The following is a 17,727-nucleotide window of genomic DNA, read 5'->3' as shown; positions in this document are numbered from 1 at the left end:
CACTAGCCAGTGATTAAGTGGGCACCAGGATGGCACCGGGCGAAGTCACCGCAGTCAGGTGAGTGGGCGCTGCTGGGCTCTGCAGTCTCTCGGACCAGGAGGCGTTGTCGGCGACCAGGATGGAGGTGCGAGCTGTCCCACGAAGGATGAAGTCGTCGGCGTCGAAGTTACCCAGGATTGGGCAACAAGCCTTGGCTAATTCAAGCCCACGCGGTGGACTCAAAATGGCGTCTTGAGTGGACCAGGAGGGTCCGGGGTGCTCCTCTTCTGGAAGGGAGCAAGGGCCAGTCTGGAGCAACCAGACCAGCAGCAGAAATGTCGTCGGGCGTCGTCAGGAAGGCCACAAGCCAACGGGCTAGTAGCCAAACAACGCGGTGAGCAGCGGAAAGCAGAAGGGCCCCACGCAGATCGTGGAGATGCTGGGGGGCTGCACTTCGGAGCTGGAGCTGCTCAGAGTCGGGGCTTCTCGGACCCCAAAGCACTCACCAGTAGATTACTCGGCGGGCTTGCTGGAAAGAAGTCGGGCAGTCTTGAAGATGGCCGGTCCCTTGAGGTCTCGTCGCACCCACGGTTCTCAGCTGGGCTGTAGAGGCGGATAGAGGTCAGAGGTGCCAGGGAAGCCGGTTCTCGTCGAGCTGGGCAGTCGGATTCCGGAGGAAGGACTTACAGCAGACCGCAGTGTTCTTTAGATGGTGCCTGCGGATGCAGGGTGACTACTCCTTAGTCACAAGGGAGAATCTTGAAGAAGGAAATCTTGAAGTCCTTTCGCAGAAAGTCGTGTCTTGATTCCAAAGATGATCTGATTTGGAAGGGGGCCAGTCTCTACCTTTATCTGGGAAAAGGGGGCTGGCACGCGACTAGGTCCTGCCCTATGGGTGGGACCAGGAGGGGGGTGGTTACACCCACTTCCTTGGCGGGCTTTTCCCCAGGCCAGGGGCTGGAGTGCCCCTGGAACTGGTTCCAGCCAGCCTATGCACAGTGAGCACCGGGGTGCCACGTGCAGTCACCTTCCTCTAAAGCCCTGCCTACCTACAATACACAAAACCCTGTCTGGGACGGTGCTGGCACCGCCCCTGGCAGGAAACCCTTTGTCCTTATCTCCTGCTCTGGGAGGACTCCCAGCAGCAGGAGGGCAGACTTGTGTCTCGGTGGCAGCATCCATTTTGTGGATGCTAAGGCTCTGTCTGACTTTTAACCGGGTTATAGGTTACATGCATGTCGTGTCCCTCTAGAAGGGTGGAATGCTAACCCCGTCGCCAGAATTGGCGAGGGGTTAGTATTCCAATTCGTATGACACCTTACTCGACATGTTTTGATAAAGCGATACCAGAGTTGGCATTTAACCGCGAGGATTATAATGCACTTAAGAGTATATGGTATGCGATATCATGGAAACGGCTAAGGGATGGATCCCGAAAGCCGCAGACAGGCTCAGCTCATGCTAGAGCACCATCTCACACGATTCCAAGCACTCTGCCTTCAGGATTGTTAAGGCCTGCTATAGGAGTGACTGATAGGAGATCTGTGTGTCCATTTTTAGGGTTAGATATAGGTATACTATATCTAAAGCAAAGGGTGAGTACACCACCTTGCCCCAGCTGTCGTGCAGCCAGTTGTGTCAGTTTTAGTTAGTCAATCCAGGGGTGGCACAATACATGCTTCAGCCCCTGGGAGACTTCTGGGTGCACCTCAGCCCTGGGTACAGGGACTTGGAGAGGGCCCAGGGCCAATTCAGTACCTGAGTACAATTTGGATAGAGAGAACAGCTAGGCTGTGGGTCTGATTAGCAGGCCCACAGCCAGGGAAAGTCGTAAACCAGTGCAGCAAAAGCAAAAAATCTGGGTGATCATAGGATTGCAGACCCTACTCTCCTACAGACCGGTTACACCACCAACTTATGTAAAAGGAAGTTGACCTCTGCTCGTAACAGTGGAAGTTGGTAGCTGGATTATTTCTGAGGTATGATTGGTGGCGGGCTGATGAACCGCAGACAATATCCATTGCAAACAATATTCACTCTGCCAGGTAATGTTGTATGCTTTCCCCAACCGGAGTGGCGAACAGAACAGGGGAAGTAATAATACAGGGTTTCGGACCAGAAGGCTGTTTGCCCCCTTGAGCATACTGATGGGTACATCTCCCTCTAGGCTTCTGTCATTGGTAAGACTGGTGCTGTAGTTGAACACTGCTTTGCTGGCGGTTCTGATACCATGGAGAGGACTGGCATCTTTGGGAAGAAAAGCAGCATTGGTATGGCTGAAAATATTGCCTCTGCTCCCTGGGTCTCTCTAGACCGACTGCCTTGAGAGTTTCCATTTCTGCCTCCATCCTTGCAATTTATTAATTGGCATGAGCCCCGAAAAGAGTTGTTCCAGAGAAAGGCAGATTCAAAATTCTCTGTAGTGACTCTGGCTTGAAGGATGTTAGACATAGCCATGAGTGTCTTCTAAGAGCAACTCTTTGGCAGTATTTATGAGCAGTTTATAAAAATGAGTCTGCTGCAGAACTGATCACTTGATTCAAAACCATAAAACCATTGTTTAGGATCTCCATGTAATCTTCCCTCTTGTCCCTAGAGAGATGTTCGTCAAACTGGTTCATGGATTCCGAAACCACCCTGACGTATCTGCCTAATAAGGCAGTGGCGCTAGCTGCTTTGATGGAAGTTGCTGCCATCCCGCACATCTTCCGACCACAGAATCCAACTTCTGACTTTCCTTGCCAGTAGGAACTATAGAAGGAGTAGTGACATGTTGTTTATTTGCCACAACAACGATCACAGAGTCTGGTGTAGGATCTATGCGGAGGAAAGCTGGATCCTGCTCCGGAAAAAGATATTTTTTGTGGAGCTTAGAAGGTGCTGTCTTAACAGAAGCTGGTGTTAGAAAAAGCTCCATAGCCGGTTCAGAAAGACCTGGCATTAGCGGTAACAAAGATCTAGTGACTGATCTCTGTTGCAGGGTCTGGAAAATGATCAATGTCATTGGGGTTTGAGTCGACAACGAAATATTAAGCTTTGTCGCTCCCCTCACAAGGACTTCTTGGAATGTGGTGACATCATCCACTGGTGAAATACATGGAGGTTGAGAGTCAGACAATGTTTGTGAATAACGTCCAGTAGACGCGAAGGAACTTGTTAGAGAGCGATGATGATGACAATGATGGGTGTGTTTAGAAGAAGCCAAAGTATGACGTGAGCTGTGATGATGATGGCGCCTAGAATGGTGGCGCAATCTTGAAAATGATCTCGATGGGGTAACTGGTGCCTGTGGTGAAAGAGACTGTTGTGGTGTTGGACAAGGTGGTAGAGGCGGTGGCTGGCAGTGGAGAAGCTGGATGAAGACCGGAAGATGGAGAATACTTTCTCGATGCTCCAACTCTGGTGAGGAGTAAATGTGACTTCTCTTTTTCCTAGAATCCTGTAGCCTGTAAGACGTTGAACCACTGTCGACCTACTTGTTGACGGTGAATGCCGATGGCACTGTGATGCCGGAGTATGCCTCAACGTCAATATTCATAGGTGCCTTGACAACGACCAGGACTTCAACGGCGACCTGAATAAAGACCTCGACATCGAACGGGGCCTGCGCATCGACGAAGCAATGGATGACTTTGATAGTACTGGCCACAAAGCTGATCTTTGGCGCTTGCTTGACGTCGTACCTTCAATAGATGTTGAACAGGTCGGCGCCATTCCTCTCTTCAACGTCAATATCCTCGACATCGACTGAGACCTTTGAAGTTTTGCGCCGTTGTCTTCTTGGCATTTCCACCAGAGGCTAGTAAGAAAGACCTGGTAGAAGTCTGACAATCTCCATGTCCTGAGGTCCCATATTCAAACTGAGATTGTAGCCTTTTTCCTTGCTCTGTTCCATGAAAGCAAATCTTCTCATGGCCTCTAAGGGTGCACAAGTAAAATTGCTGGCAAGACTCAGGAACGTGGCTTTCTGGAAGGCAGATTATACCTCCATCATGTTGATCTGTCTTGGCCTTTTTCTCCCACATGCTGGACACTTGTCAAAAAGAGATGGCATTTTTCTGACAAATTGCATGTTATTCCTGTTAGGAAAACACCAAAAAAGAAAGGTAGAGACAAAAAACGTGGAATGATACAGTAATTAGTCAAATTCAGTTAAGAATTTTGAAGAAAAGAAAGCAAGTTTGGTTAAGCTCAATGCTCTAGGGTCCTTTCAGCAGGAGCCGGAAAAAAGAACGGAAGTAACTGCCACCAGCTATGCATGATGGGATACTGGTGGTGTCTGGAATCTTAAAGGCACAGTGACTTTTTGTAAATATACATACATACATTTTAAGGAGGCACATCAAAGCAACAATAAAGATCTAACATTTTTTGTGATTGATGCTGTCCCTGCAAGCAGGAGAGGGGGCAATAGGGAGGCTGCGCTCTGCAAATTGGAAACCAAATATATACTCCTCCTAGACTCTAAGGCCCCGGTAGGGTTAAATGTCACTGAGGATTTGTATACAGTGTTGGGATGAATAGTCAAATATAAGCTTGATCTATCATGATAGTTCTAGTCATGCAAACTCCTGTACATATATGAAGTTGGTTTTTACTGTCATTTTTTAAATGGTTTTTATCATTTGGAAATTATGGATTTAAACATTATATGTACTATTTATTATCTTAGGAGATTTTTATTCATTACTGTGATAAAATGCATTTTTAGAACTAGTAGGTGGTGACCTATATTCTCCTATAACCTGTGGCGTTTTCCTATATGCACTGAATTCTTTGTTTCATCTGTTGCTCATATCAATTTATATGAATATTTACAGAAATGTATGACTTCGTTCAATGGACGAGACTGGGCTCAGTCCGACCATGCTGACTCTCAATAGATTGACTCCTGCTGCTTATCTGATATATTTCATATATTTGATTATATATTGCACTATTCATCACTTAGCACTTTATTGCACATTTTTTGTACTACCCTTTATGTATCTTCATCTGCAGGGATCTGCAGTTGATATCAGACAGGCCATTTGAGATTATTCAGGGATTCATCCCAATATTTTACTCATCAACGGACAAGTGTTGCAGTATAGCATAGCACAAGTTTAGTATATAACATGAATGCATTTAACATTGGTTTATACGTTTTGATGTATGTTTTCATTTATAATTATGAATTCAAACTCATGAAATCAGACACTCATTAGCATCTGGAATTTATTTGCATTAAATGACTATTAGGATGTATTTTAAGCCCTATTTACTATGAATATGCAGGGCTCTTTGTCTTAATCTAACATGGTTGTCTCTAAAGCAATTATTAGGTTATTTATTATACATTACGATTTTTAACCTGCATTGTAAACCATTTGTTTTGATTTTCGTTACCAATGTTCTATTGCTGCTTACTGCACAGTCTGTTTTCCATGGCTATCAGGACCCCTGTCACGTGCAGGGTGCTGTATGACGCACATAAGGGAGTAAATGCACTTTCACTTTGTCATGTGAACAAGGCTCCGGGTGAGCCGAAACGTTATGGCGACTAGCACGCGAATTCTGAAATAAAGAAGCACTGAAATCTATGGTCCGTGTCTGTGCTGCTTGGGAGGGCGCTTTGTGTGAGCGAGCCTTGAGGCGGAAACGGAACTTGTGAATATATATATATATATATATATATATATATATATATATATATATATATTGGTTGTGGGCTCTTCCTCAGCAGGCACCTTGTTTGATGGATGTAATTCGGTTCCGTCTACACAGACCTGCCGGAGTGTCACAAGACGCTGTGGCGAAAGGAAACTGGTGGCGTTTTTCTGAAGGATTATTTCACTACTGCAGGGAGCACGGGTGCACACAACCCACTTGGGAACACTGTAAATATTTTCGTTTGGTGCGCGGCATTGAACCCACTGGGGAATACGAAGAAACTACAGGAACCAGGAGGCCACTCGCGGTGGCCACGCCCACCGAGGCGGGATTCCCGAATACATAAGTGACTTCAAAATGAGCAGCCGCTGCACTGAACTTTGAGTATGCAGCCATGATTAAGTGCTGTTTAGCACGAAACGCGTCGGGGAGCAGAACTTTGTATGTTGGTGTCACACGCTCCTTCCTGTATGCAACGCCTTCATTAAAGAATCTTCAGGCTATCAAACACTGGTTGTGGGCTCTTCCTCAGCAGGCACCTTGTTTGATGGATATATATATATATTTATATATATATATATAATGGCAGCCTATGAGGCTACTCTGGTCTGCTCCCTTTATCTCTATCATAAAAAAGGGGTTGTGAAGGATATTTATACTATTTGGCTCTAACATTATCTGGGAATTACTTTATTGTGGCCCCTTTTTTCTCTTCAAGATGAAGAATATGGCCATTGTAGCTGTCACGAAATATGCAGATTGACTAACCTTAGGTTTCAGGTACAGCGGGAGCGATGTAGATGCTAGTTTCTCTCCTCCCTAGATGTGGCACCCCAAGTGAATCATTAGATAAACTTCACCTGTGAGGACCCCACCCAGGGAAGGGGAAAAAATGGATAAATAAAATAGAAAAAGGCTGGCAGCCATAAACCATCCACAGGGCTTGACAATAGGAGAGACACCACGCCTTGAGTCTGTGTACAGGTTCCTGTATGGAGACACAAGACACACAAAAGTCACTCTCTTTCTTGGAATGCAAGGCCACCTCTATATGTCTATACTAGAGTATTCCAATACACTTACATGTCAAGGCTCCAGCAAACATTCCATCAGATAAGGGCAAAAAGTAGGAAAAATAAAGTAAACAACAAAAGTAGTAGGGAACTGCCCATGAACCCCAATTGGTAAAAAGACTGAATATTGTCTCCAGAGATCACTCACAGTCAAGGTAGAACGCTACTTATCTTGAGCGTGCTGAATCCTCTGCAAGTTCAATTCGACCAAACCCCGGTCAGCTGCTATGTTCTTTGTGAAAAAAACAATCCGAGCCTCTCAACAGCTCTAAGGGAATCCAAAGTGTTCGTCCCAACCAAAACAAGGACGTAGTAATGAAATCAAACAAAAATAAACTGTGGAGATAGGAGCACTCTCCCAACGCTAGTCCTCCGCTAGCTTCAGTTCCAAAACGCAGAAATCAAGCGAGGCAAAGGGACTCAAGACTCGAGTCTTTCCTTCGTCCGTTAATCTTCACAGATCAGCGCTGCTCCCAGCGCGGCTCTCAGCGCTGCTCCCAGCGCGGCTCTCAGCGCGGCTCTCAGCGCTGCTCCCAGCGCGGCTCTCAGCGCGGCTCCAAGGACAACTCCTCGCCGACCCAACACAGTCCAGAAGAGCGGAATCTCCCGCACCAAGGAAAGAAGAGCCCAACAGAACAACAGACTCCCAACAAAGATCCAAGTACTGAATGGTAGCTATCACAGGTGACAAGCACCGGGGGCTTCCACACAGACACAGATATAGGAGTTGAGTGACAGGGAAAAAAGGAAGGAGGAAAGGGAAAACAGACTAGCGTCCAAGCATTCTGGGACCTGTAGTTTCGCCATATGTGCCTAAGTTGTGACAGAACCCCCTCTCAATGACCGACGTCCCGGCGGTCCACCAGGTTTAGAAGGATGCCTGGAATGGAAACGTCTCAATAACCCAGGACAATGCAAATTAGAGAGAGGTTCCCAAGAGCGCTCCTCAGGTCCGTACCCCTTCCAGTCTATCAGATATTGCAAGGCACCCCTTACCCTTCCTGAGTCAAGTACAGCTCTCACCTCATACTCGATATCCCCCTCTATGTCCAAAGGCTGTGGTCTGGCTATCGGTCTCGTTCCCTGTACATATGGTTTCATCAGAGACACATGGAACACGGGATGAATATGCCAGGAGGATGGTAGCTTTAGTTTCATGGCGACCGGATTAACCACAGCCACGATGGGGTATGGGCCTACAAACTTAGGTTGCAAACGTGTATTCCCTTTAAGCCTCAAATGTTTAGTACTCAACCACACCTTATCGCCCACTGCATAGGCCGGCTCTGGAGTTCTCTTCTTGTCGGCCTGTATTTTGTCGCGGTTTCTGGCTGCCACCAACTGTTCTTTAGCATCATGTAAAACAGAGTGAAGTTGCTCATGATGTTGCTGTATGGTAGGATGGGAAGAAGGACATGGCTGGTCAAAAGGCAAGGAATTGGGATGATAACCCGTAAGACAGAAGAAGGGAGAGCATCCCAACGAGGAATGAGTGGTGTTATTGTAGGCAAATTCTGCCATCCACAGCAACGTTCTCCATTCTTCTCCCTGTTGCAGTGTAAAGCATCTCAAGTACTGCTCTAGCGTCTGATTTAGTCTTTCTGTTTTACCATCTGTCTGAGGGTGGTAACTTGTTGACAATCGCGCATCAATTTTCATAACCTCACACAGAGCCTTCCAGAATTTAGAGGTAAACTGTGTGCCTCTGTCTGTGATAAGCACAGAGGGAATGCCATGCAAACGCACCACATTCTGCAAAAAGACTAGGGCCAATTCTCCTGATGTGGGTAACTTGGTCAGTGCAATAAAATGACCCATCTTAGTGAGATGGTCTACTACCACTAGAATAGTGTTGTTGCCGAAACTGAGAGGCATTTCTACGATGAAATCCATTGAAACCGTGTGCCATGGAGCTGGAGGTACCGGTATAGAACGTAGCAATCCACTGCTTCTTTGGTGTTGAGCTTTAGCTTGAATGCATATAGGATATTTGGCTACGTACTCTTCTATGTCTTTCCGAATGGTCTCCCACCAAAAGTACCTCGATGTATTCTGGAAGGTTTTGAGAATTCCTGGATGTCCACTCAAAGAAGAATCATGTGTCCATTGCAAAACTTGATACTGTAATTCTTTTTTTTTTTTTTTTTTTTTTTTTTTTGAAAACCTTTATTGAACAATGAAAGCTCACAAATACTGGCCTACAACCCCACGGGCTGGCCAGAACAGAATGGTCGAATAACCAGCATACAAAAAGAAGATCTGCACAGGATATAACATCAGGAGCACTGGTGAAGCAATAAAAACCATCGAGCGTTCAGCAAGAGCAGGATAATAAAGGTTAATTTTCTAGCACGGGGAGGGGACCAAAGGAATAACGGGCCGTCTATGAGAATACAAGGGAGGGACCGCGGCAAGCCGCCATTTTATAAACACAACGTAAGAAAATGACTCCATATAATCAAATCTAGCAAAGGACAGAAACAGAATCAGACCATCAAATAGCGACAGTGGCAACAGTCAATCGCGCTCACTCACCTCCGCCCCTACCCGAACAAAGAAGACGCGATCAAAAAGCCCAACACAAAGACTATGCAATACGCACCCCAACGGAAAAGGGGGACCTCCATAAAGGAGGAAGGGAAAGAGGGAGAAAATGACAACAAAAGGAACACCCGCCAGACCATGCACCCCCAGGGGGAAAAACAGGACAATAAAACCGGCATGCGATGTAACAGAAACACGATACCAGAATAGGCAGCGAACCACAATCAGCCACGCACCGGAAGAAGGACAGAAAACCCCCGGGGGAGACACGAGGTGACAGAGTCCCGAAAAAGTGAATACACAAGAGCCATAGAACAAAAAAAAAGGGGAAAATAAGGGGGGAAAAAGACCCCCCGACACAAACAGACCCCCCCCACCCACCCCTAAGCCCACCCTGCACCCCTGCAGAAGGCTACGGCCTACCCCCCCCCCGCAGCGTGCCTGTCGCCCTAAATAGAACCCGAAATATAGTGGAGCAAGAAAAGTTGGAATTAAAAGACAAAAAAAAAAAAAAAAAAAAAGGGGGGGGGGGAAGGAAGGGAAGGAAAGAAGGGAGTAAAGACATACAAACATACACACGGGGGAGGGCCAAAGACAGGAGTAAACGCACCCATCCACCCGCCCGGGTTAAAGGTCCAAGTCCTCGGGAAGCCAAAGAGTATCAGGCCAAAGTCCAGGAACACTAACCAATTACACAGAACCATATCAGGACACAGAGATCTTCCAAACCGTTCATGAGCTACCGCATATAAGAGTCAGTTTTCATCAGCCCTGACCCTTTTTATCCAAAGCAGTAAGGGTCCGATCCAACGAGGACCCTGCCAGAAAGAACAGAAGGCAGGCAGCAGGAGAGTCCAACGGGAGTCCAAAAAAGTCACAGGAAGAAAAGCACGGAAGATCCAGGAAAAGCACAGAATGTAGCAAACGATGCAGGCACAGTTCCAAGGATATATCCATAAAAACCGACCCATCCGGGCCGGCACAGGAGACGTCATCGGGCAGTGGTGATTGAGAGGGACCAGGAGAATCATGAAAGTCCGGCAAAACAAAATCCAGCTCCCGGGCCAAGGGCAGAGGAGGCAGCACAGGAGGAGAAGGCGCCATCAGGTTGCGCACCTCCGGGGCAGCAGCCGGGGCCGAGTCCGCCAGGAGAGTACCAGCCACACCCCGCGATATCAATGCCTCATCCGGTCGTGGGGGCCCGGGAGGCCCGCAGTGAGGGACCGTCTCCAGAGCCAGGAGTGGCGCGGCCACCGAGAGCCGCCAGGATAGCAGGATGTTCAAGATCCCCTTAAGTGCAGGAAAACCTTCACAGTATCCGACACCCGGGCCTTGCGGCGGGCCCCCAGTGCTCGTCCGGGCCCGGCCCAAACAAATGGGGTTGGTCGCCATCTTGAGAGCCCGAACAGGCCGCGCGGCCAACAACCTCCGCCGGGGCGGCAGTCAAGCAGATGAAGTCCCGCCGACAGGCAGAAGAACACCCCGGACAGGAAGGGGGGCCACCAGAAGAAGGGGATTCACCGGCCCCCCAATGTCGCCAGTCCCGTTTTCCGAGTCCGGCGGCAAAGAACAAAATGGCCGGACCGGAGAACAAAGGGGGAGGAAGCTGAACACACGAGGAACCCCAATAAGGAAGGGCAGCGTCACCATCCAAGGCTGCCGCCACACAGGAGTCTCTCAGCCAGGAACCTCCGGCTCACACGAACAGCGGCCCCCCAATCACCTCCAGCGCGCCCCGAAGGGCAAGCCCGCAGGCTGCATCCGGCCCAGGAGCCGGGACGAAGAACCAGGCCAGTCCGCCCTCGAGTCCCGGGAATGGTCGGGGGCACTGCACCGGACCCACAGCAGCCAGGACAACCGGAACAAGTGGTAAGTGCCTGCAGTGCGTCGTAGTAGTACCACACAGCAAGGAGGGCTTCCCGGGGCAGGATAAATGCAGGATAAATGTGAAAAACACAGGCGGGCGAACGGAGCCGAGCTAAAGCGCGGCCATCTCGGTCGCGAGCTAGGCTCCTCCGATACTGTAATTCTTGATCAGGGAGATACAACTGTTTATCTCTGAAGAGCAGTCTGCCTTTTTGTATTCTTTGCCTTGGTTCATTAGCTATCCACGAGGGAGCATCCACCAAGTCACTTTTCTCCTCCACATGTCTCAGGAAATCTGTGGGACAGGTTACAGCTGACACAAACGGACTGAATGTCGCTTTGTTAAGAAGAAGGGGAGGTTCTTCTACCTCCAAAGCCTGCTCCCGAGGTACTGATTCTGGTCTTGATAAAGCATCAGCCTTTCCGTTTTTAGGGCCAGGGCGATATTTGATTACAAAGTCAAAATCCGAGAAAAACAAGGACCACCGTAACTGGCGAGGTGTTAACGCCTTAGCACTTTTCAAGAAAAGAAGATTACGGTGGTCTGTAAAGATTTCTACGGTGTGTCTAGCCCCCAACAGATGATGTCGCCACTCTTCACAAGCCCGTTTGATGGCCAACAACTCCTTGTCTGTGATGCTGTAATTGATCTCACTGGAGGACAATTTCCGGGAGAAGTAGGCTACGGGATGAAGTTGTCCCGTGTCGGATGTCTTTGAGATAAAATGCCTCCAATAGCATAATGGGACGCATCTGTTTCCATCACGAAGGGCTGAGTGGCATCTGGATGGCGAAGGATGGGTGCGGAAACGAAACGGGCTTTCAACGCCTGGAACGCCTGTTCAGCAGGATCCGTCCATTTGAAGACCACTCCCTTCTTTAATAAATGAGTTAAAGGTTGGATGATAGTAGAAAAACCATGAATGAACCGGCGATAAAAGTTCGCAAAACCTAAAAAGCTTTGCAAGGCCTTCACACAAGAAGGAGATTCCCATTGTATAATGGCTTGAATTTTCTTATGATCCATTCGTAGCCCCTCCGGACCAATGATGTACCCAAGAAATTCGACCTCCGTGGTATGGAAGAGGCATTTCTCCAATTTGGCAAAGAGTTCATGTTGTTGCAGTCTTTCTAACACTTCCAACACGTGCCTAACGTGCTCTTCTCGTGTGGCCGAGTAGATGAGTATATCATCTATATAGACGATACATGAAACGTCCAGCAAGCCCCTTAACACCTCATCCATAAAAAATTGAAATGCAGCAGGAGCATTGCACAGGCCAAACGGCATAACCTGGTACTCGTAGAGCCCATATTTTGTGCGTAATGCGGTCTTCCATTCATCCCCACGGCGGACCCTCACGAGATGATATGCCCCACGCAAGTCAAGCTTGGTAAAGATTTTAGCGTCTTTTAATTGGTCCAATAGAACAGGTATCCGAGGGAGAGGATACCGGTTCTTTCTGGTAATTCTGTTGAGAGCTCTATAGTCTATACAAGTACGCAAGCCCCCTTCCTTTTTCGGTATAAAAAACAGAGGTGACGAGGCTGGAGATGTAGAGGGGCGTATGAATCCTGATGCTAATAGTTTCGTTAGATACTGGTGAAGATAGATGTTCTCTGCCTCTGTGAGGGCATAAATCCTGCTGCATGGAATACTAGCCCCCGGTTCCAGTTCTATCACACAGTCATATTCCCTGTGGGGGGGGTAACCTGTTGGCTTCTTTTTCGTTGAAGACGTCCTGGTACCTCCTGTAGACCTCAGGAAGTATAGAGATAGCGTTCACGCTCAAAGACCTTCCTCCACTTGCCAGAGTGCTTGCAGGAGTTTCCATCCGGATTTCCTCAGAAAAGCAGAGAAGGGTACAATGGTCAGCACAGTAGACAGAACTAAGGGTGATGGTACGCGCAGCCCATTTCACTACAGGATCATGCAATGTTAACCACGGCATACCCAGAATTAAATTGAACTGGGGGACATCTATCAAATCAAATCAAATGAGTTCGTAATGGTTTTGTCCTATTTGCATCATTAGTTGGCGAGTATGATAACACACTGGTCCAGATGTTAAATCAGACCCATCCACAGCCTTCACAGCTTCAGGTGTTTCTTTCTGGATGCATGGAACTCCCAATCTCTTAGCGTATTGACGATCAATAAAATTACCCGTAGCTCCACTGTCCAGCATGGCATGTACCATCACAGGTGTTTCCCCTGGCCAAGTGATGGTGACACATACATTCATATGAGGCACAGCAGGTTGCATAGTGTTTGCGACAGCGTGATAGACCTCTTTTTCTATATCATGGCTCAAACAAGGGGTCTTGGACTCATTTGAGCATTCTCGTTTCCCGAAGTATATACAGGATATTCTACCGCAGAGAGATTTTTTGCCCCTTTTTGTCTTGGCTCTGCAATCTTTGATGAAGTGTCCAGGTTTTCCACAATACATGCAGAGTTTCTGAATCCTTCTACGAGTACGCTCTTCTGAACTCAAAGGACCTCGTATCCCTCCTATTAGCATGGGTTCTGTGGTGTCCGAGGAAGGAGGGTTTTCTGAGACTGCTCTTGGTTTGGAAGGAGGGAAACGGAACTCATGTCGATATTTGTCACCTTTCCGTTCCTGTAGTCTATGATCTAGTTGAACTGTGAGGTCTATTAACTCTTCACACGTAGTTGGCAAAGACACCACCTGGGCAAGAACGTCCTTCAATTCCCCTTTCAATCCTTGGTAAAACAAGGATACTCTCTTTGAGGTTGGCCAATCAGTTTCAACAACAAGACGATTAAACTGTGTTATGTAAGACAGCAGATCTTGAGATCCTTGTCTGAGCGTAATCAATTCCCTATCTAAAGATAGCATATGTGCCTTACGATCGAACAGCTTCCTCATCTCTTCGCAAAATTCCTCAAAATTATCCAAAACAGGATCGTTTCTTTCAATCAGAGGAAACGACCAGCTAGCTGCATTACCCCCTAGATAGGACAACATAAAAGCTGTCTTAGAATGATAGTCAGGAAAGACAGCGGGTTTACACATGAAATGTAACCTACACTGTCCCAAAAATGTACTGAACTTTTTAGGATCCCCTAAAAACCTTTCTGGGGGTGCCAAAGGCAACTGCATTGGTTGTATGACATTAATGGTGGAAGGACCTTGAACTCCCTGGGCAACGGAGGATTGTGACTGAAGAGGAGGAGGTAACGTGGCTTCTCTGATGTAATGGGCTCCTCTACCACTAGTGGGATTAGACCGTGCTATCCCTGCTACCTCTTGTCGAAGAGTAGTCATTTCAGTCCTCATGTCATGATTCTCTACTCTCACTGCATCTACCTCTACTCGTAATGCATTAAGGGTTTCTAGCATAGTAGCCAGGACAGTATTAGTATCCATCGCTCAGGCCGTATTGCAACGTGGGCTTGTCACTCTGTCACGAAATATGCAGATTGACTAACCTTAGGTTTCAGGTACAGCGGGAGCGATGTATATGCTAGTTTCTCTCCTCCCTAGATGTGGCACCCCAAGTGAATCATTAGATAAACTTCACCTGTGAGGACCCCACCCAGGGAAGGGGAAAAATGGATAAATAAAATAGAAAAAGGCTGGCAGCCATAAACCATCCACAGGGCTTGACAATAGGAGAGACACCACGCCTTGAGTCTGTGTACAGGTTCCTGTATGGAGACACAAGACACACAAAAGTCACTCTCTTTCTTGGAATGCAAGGCCACCTCTATATGTCTATACTAGAGTATTCCAATACACTTACATGTCAAGGCTCCAGCTAACATTCCATCAGATAAGGGCAAAAAGTAGGAAAAATAAAGTAAACAACAAAAGTAGTAGGGAACTGCCCATGAACCCCAATTGGTAAAAAGACTGAATATTGTCTCCAGAGATCACTCACAGTCAAGGTAGAACGCTACTTATCTTGAGCGTGCTGAATCCTCTGCAAGTTCAACTCGACCAAACCCCGGTCAGCTGCTATGTTCTTTGTGAAAAAACCAATCCGAGCCTCTCAACAGCTCTAAGGGAATCCAAAGTGTTCGTCCCAACCAAAACAAGGACGTAGTAATGAAATCAAACAAAAATAAACTGTGGAGATAGGAGCACTCTCCCAACGCTAGTCCTCCGCTAGCTTCAGTTCCAAAACGCAGAAATCAAGCGAGGCAAAGGGACTCAAGACTCGAGTCTTTCCTTCGTCCGTTAATCTTCACAGATCAGCGCTGCTCCCAGCGCGGCTCTCAGCGCTGCTTCCAGCGCGGCTCTCAGCACGGCTCTCAGCGCTGCTCCCAGCGCGGCTCTCAGCGCGGCTCCAAGGACAACTCCTCGCCGACCCAACACAGTCCAGAAGAGCGGAATCTCCCGCACCAAGGAAAGAAGAGCCCAACAGAACAACAGACTCCCAACAAAGATCCAGGTACTGAATGGTAGCTATCACAGGTGACAAGCACCGGGGGCTTCCACACAGACACAGATATAGGAGTTGAGTGACAGGGAAAAAAGGAAGGAGGAAAGGGAAAACAGACTAGCCTCCAAGCATTCTGGGACCTGTAGTTTCGCCATATGTGCCTAAGTTGTGACAGTAGCCTAGGTAAATAGGCTCCATAATCTGTTTTTCTTTCTTAAGTGTCTTTGCAGGCCTTCCTGAAGAAAGGTGAAAATCTACACTTAAGAAGATATATTATATATATTATCGTACTTCACCAAAAAGCTCTTCCGGTAAGCAGATGAACACGCGGACCCAGAGAGTTCTTTGTGCCAATTTTATTTTTCAAACACCCTGCATCAAAGCCGCCATGACGCGTTTCGGTCCCACCTGGACCTTGATCACATGACGCGTTACGTTAGAAAAGACGCCCTTTTAAAGTGCTAGTGCTATTGCCAACAGCTGTGTCAAGATATATAGAGCCACAAAAGACAGACTATACACATTAAATCTCGGCAAAAAGTGCACAGTAAATGATACATTCGATTCTTTCATTTCGACATGACATTACAGCCTAAATAAGTACTCACATTTTCCAATAATTTGATATCTATAATAAATAACCATGGTGAATAGATATAAATTCATAAATATATAGCAATGTTTAAAAACATGAATATTTCAATGAAAATATTTATAAAATTAATAAACAAATTCACAAAAATCCACCAATAAATGGTGGCAAAAATGGGCGAAATTTGGCATATGTATGAAAACCCTAAATCCATATATCCATGTATTAAAGGGGTTTTAATGCCATAGACGTCCGTTATAACGGCGTCCATCAATAGATCCCCATTTACTCACTTGATACCATGATTATAATAATATCAAGTGTGAGTACATGGAGGCTGCCATATCTGATTGTGTGTATAGTCTCCCCTATCACAGGGTTTCCCAATATAGCCCAAGTGGGCAAACACAGCTAGCCAAGAATAATTTAGCAAAAAGGGCAATGGCCGAACTATTAGCAAAAAATATTCCCCTAACTGCTGATGTAATCAGAGGTTTTTGCTGAAAAAATTAGTGTATCCTAACCAATATATATATGCCACCCAAGTGAATTGCAAAATTTTAAAATCATCAAATAAGGTAATACAGTGCACGGATTCTTTTAACATTTCTGAGTGGAGAACAAAGCCAACGCGGTCAAAATTCATAAGAGCTAAGATTATTATAAATACACCTAATTCATAAATAATTCATAAACATGTGTATAAATCTTCCGTCGCATTCAAACCGAAAGGAGACTTAGTGTTTAGCTCTAAAATATATTTGGTCTCTTATGTACGAAGTGCACTCTCCCGATTGCCCCCTCTACGGGACAATGGTATGCAATCAATAGCAAAGTAATTCATTAGGGTCGGGTTGCTATTGTGGACTGCCTCGAAATGCCTCGCAACTGGATATGCCTGATCTTTGTTCACAATTGCACGAATATGTTGAAGAACTCTTCTGTGCACGGGCAATTTTGTGCTGCCCACGTAGCGTAGTGCACATGGACATTCTAAAACATATACAACATATTCCATTTTGCAGGTGATTCTTATATATATATATACATAACAACTGCTCCGGGGTCCCCGCACATGGGCAGGACTATTCAGCACTTATGACTATAAATGGAAATCCCCTGCGGGAGAAGCTCTCCACAACTGAGCATGACAGGAATTACCTGCCCACCCTCTCCTGCCTCACCTCCATTTTCTTCCCTCAGTATAGAGGGGCTTTGCAGGGGTCAAAGATACAGAACATCCTAACCACAGACATCTACTTTTACTTACTGATACAAATCTTCACATTTGATTGCTGCTTATCCTAATTTGCAGCTACAGCTCAGCTCCGAACAAAAGCCCAGGAGACCAAAAAGATATTTGCAAAAAACAAAACAAGCCTCTCTAGGCATGCAGAGGGCTGACATGGTAAATGGTATTAACCCAACAATTGTTTTTGTTCCTGGATATGTGAATCTAGTTTATTTGAAATCACTGGGGTTTTATTTGAACAAGATGTGTATATGTTTAGAATGCTACTGCTCGAATGTCTCAAGCAGCCGTGAGTGAACATACCTGGTTTGATCCTTTGAGTTGTCCAATAGTAGGGTACATCAGTGACTTTCTC

The 17,727-nt window shown here is 46.6% G+C and overlaps 1 protein-coding gene across 8 annotated transcripts in view; it reads left to right on the top strand.

Annotated features, from left to right (window-relative positions):
• The window catches only part of LOC144756294 (polypeptide N-acetylgalactosaminyltransferase 6-like), a 752,356-nt gene that overhangs the window by 284,040 nt on the left and 450,589 nt on the right, over positions 1-17,727 (top strand). The window lies entirely within an intron of this gene.

This window comes from Lissotriton helveticus, chromosome 5_1 (genome assembly GCF_964261635.1).
Source record: "Lissotriton helveticus chromosome 5_1, aLisHel1.1, whole genome shotgun sequence".
Classification (NCBI taxonomy): Eukaryota; Metazoa; Chordata; class Amphibia; order Caudata; family Salamandridae; genus Lissotriton; species Lissotriton helveticus.
Note: the sequence above shows the minus strand (reverse complement) of the source record. Positions and strands in the feature narration are given on the sequence as shown.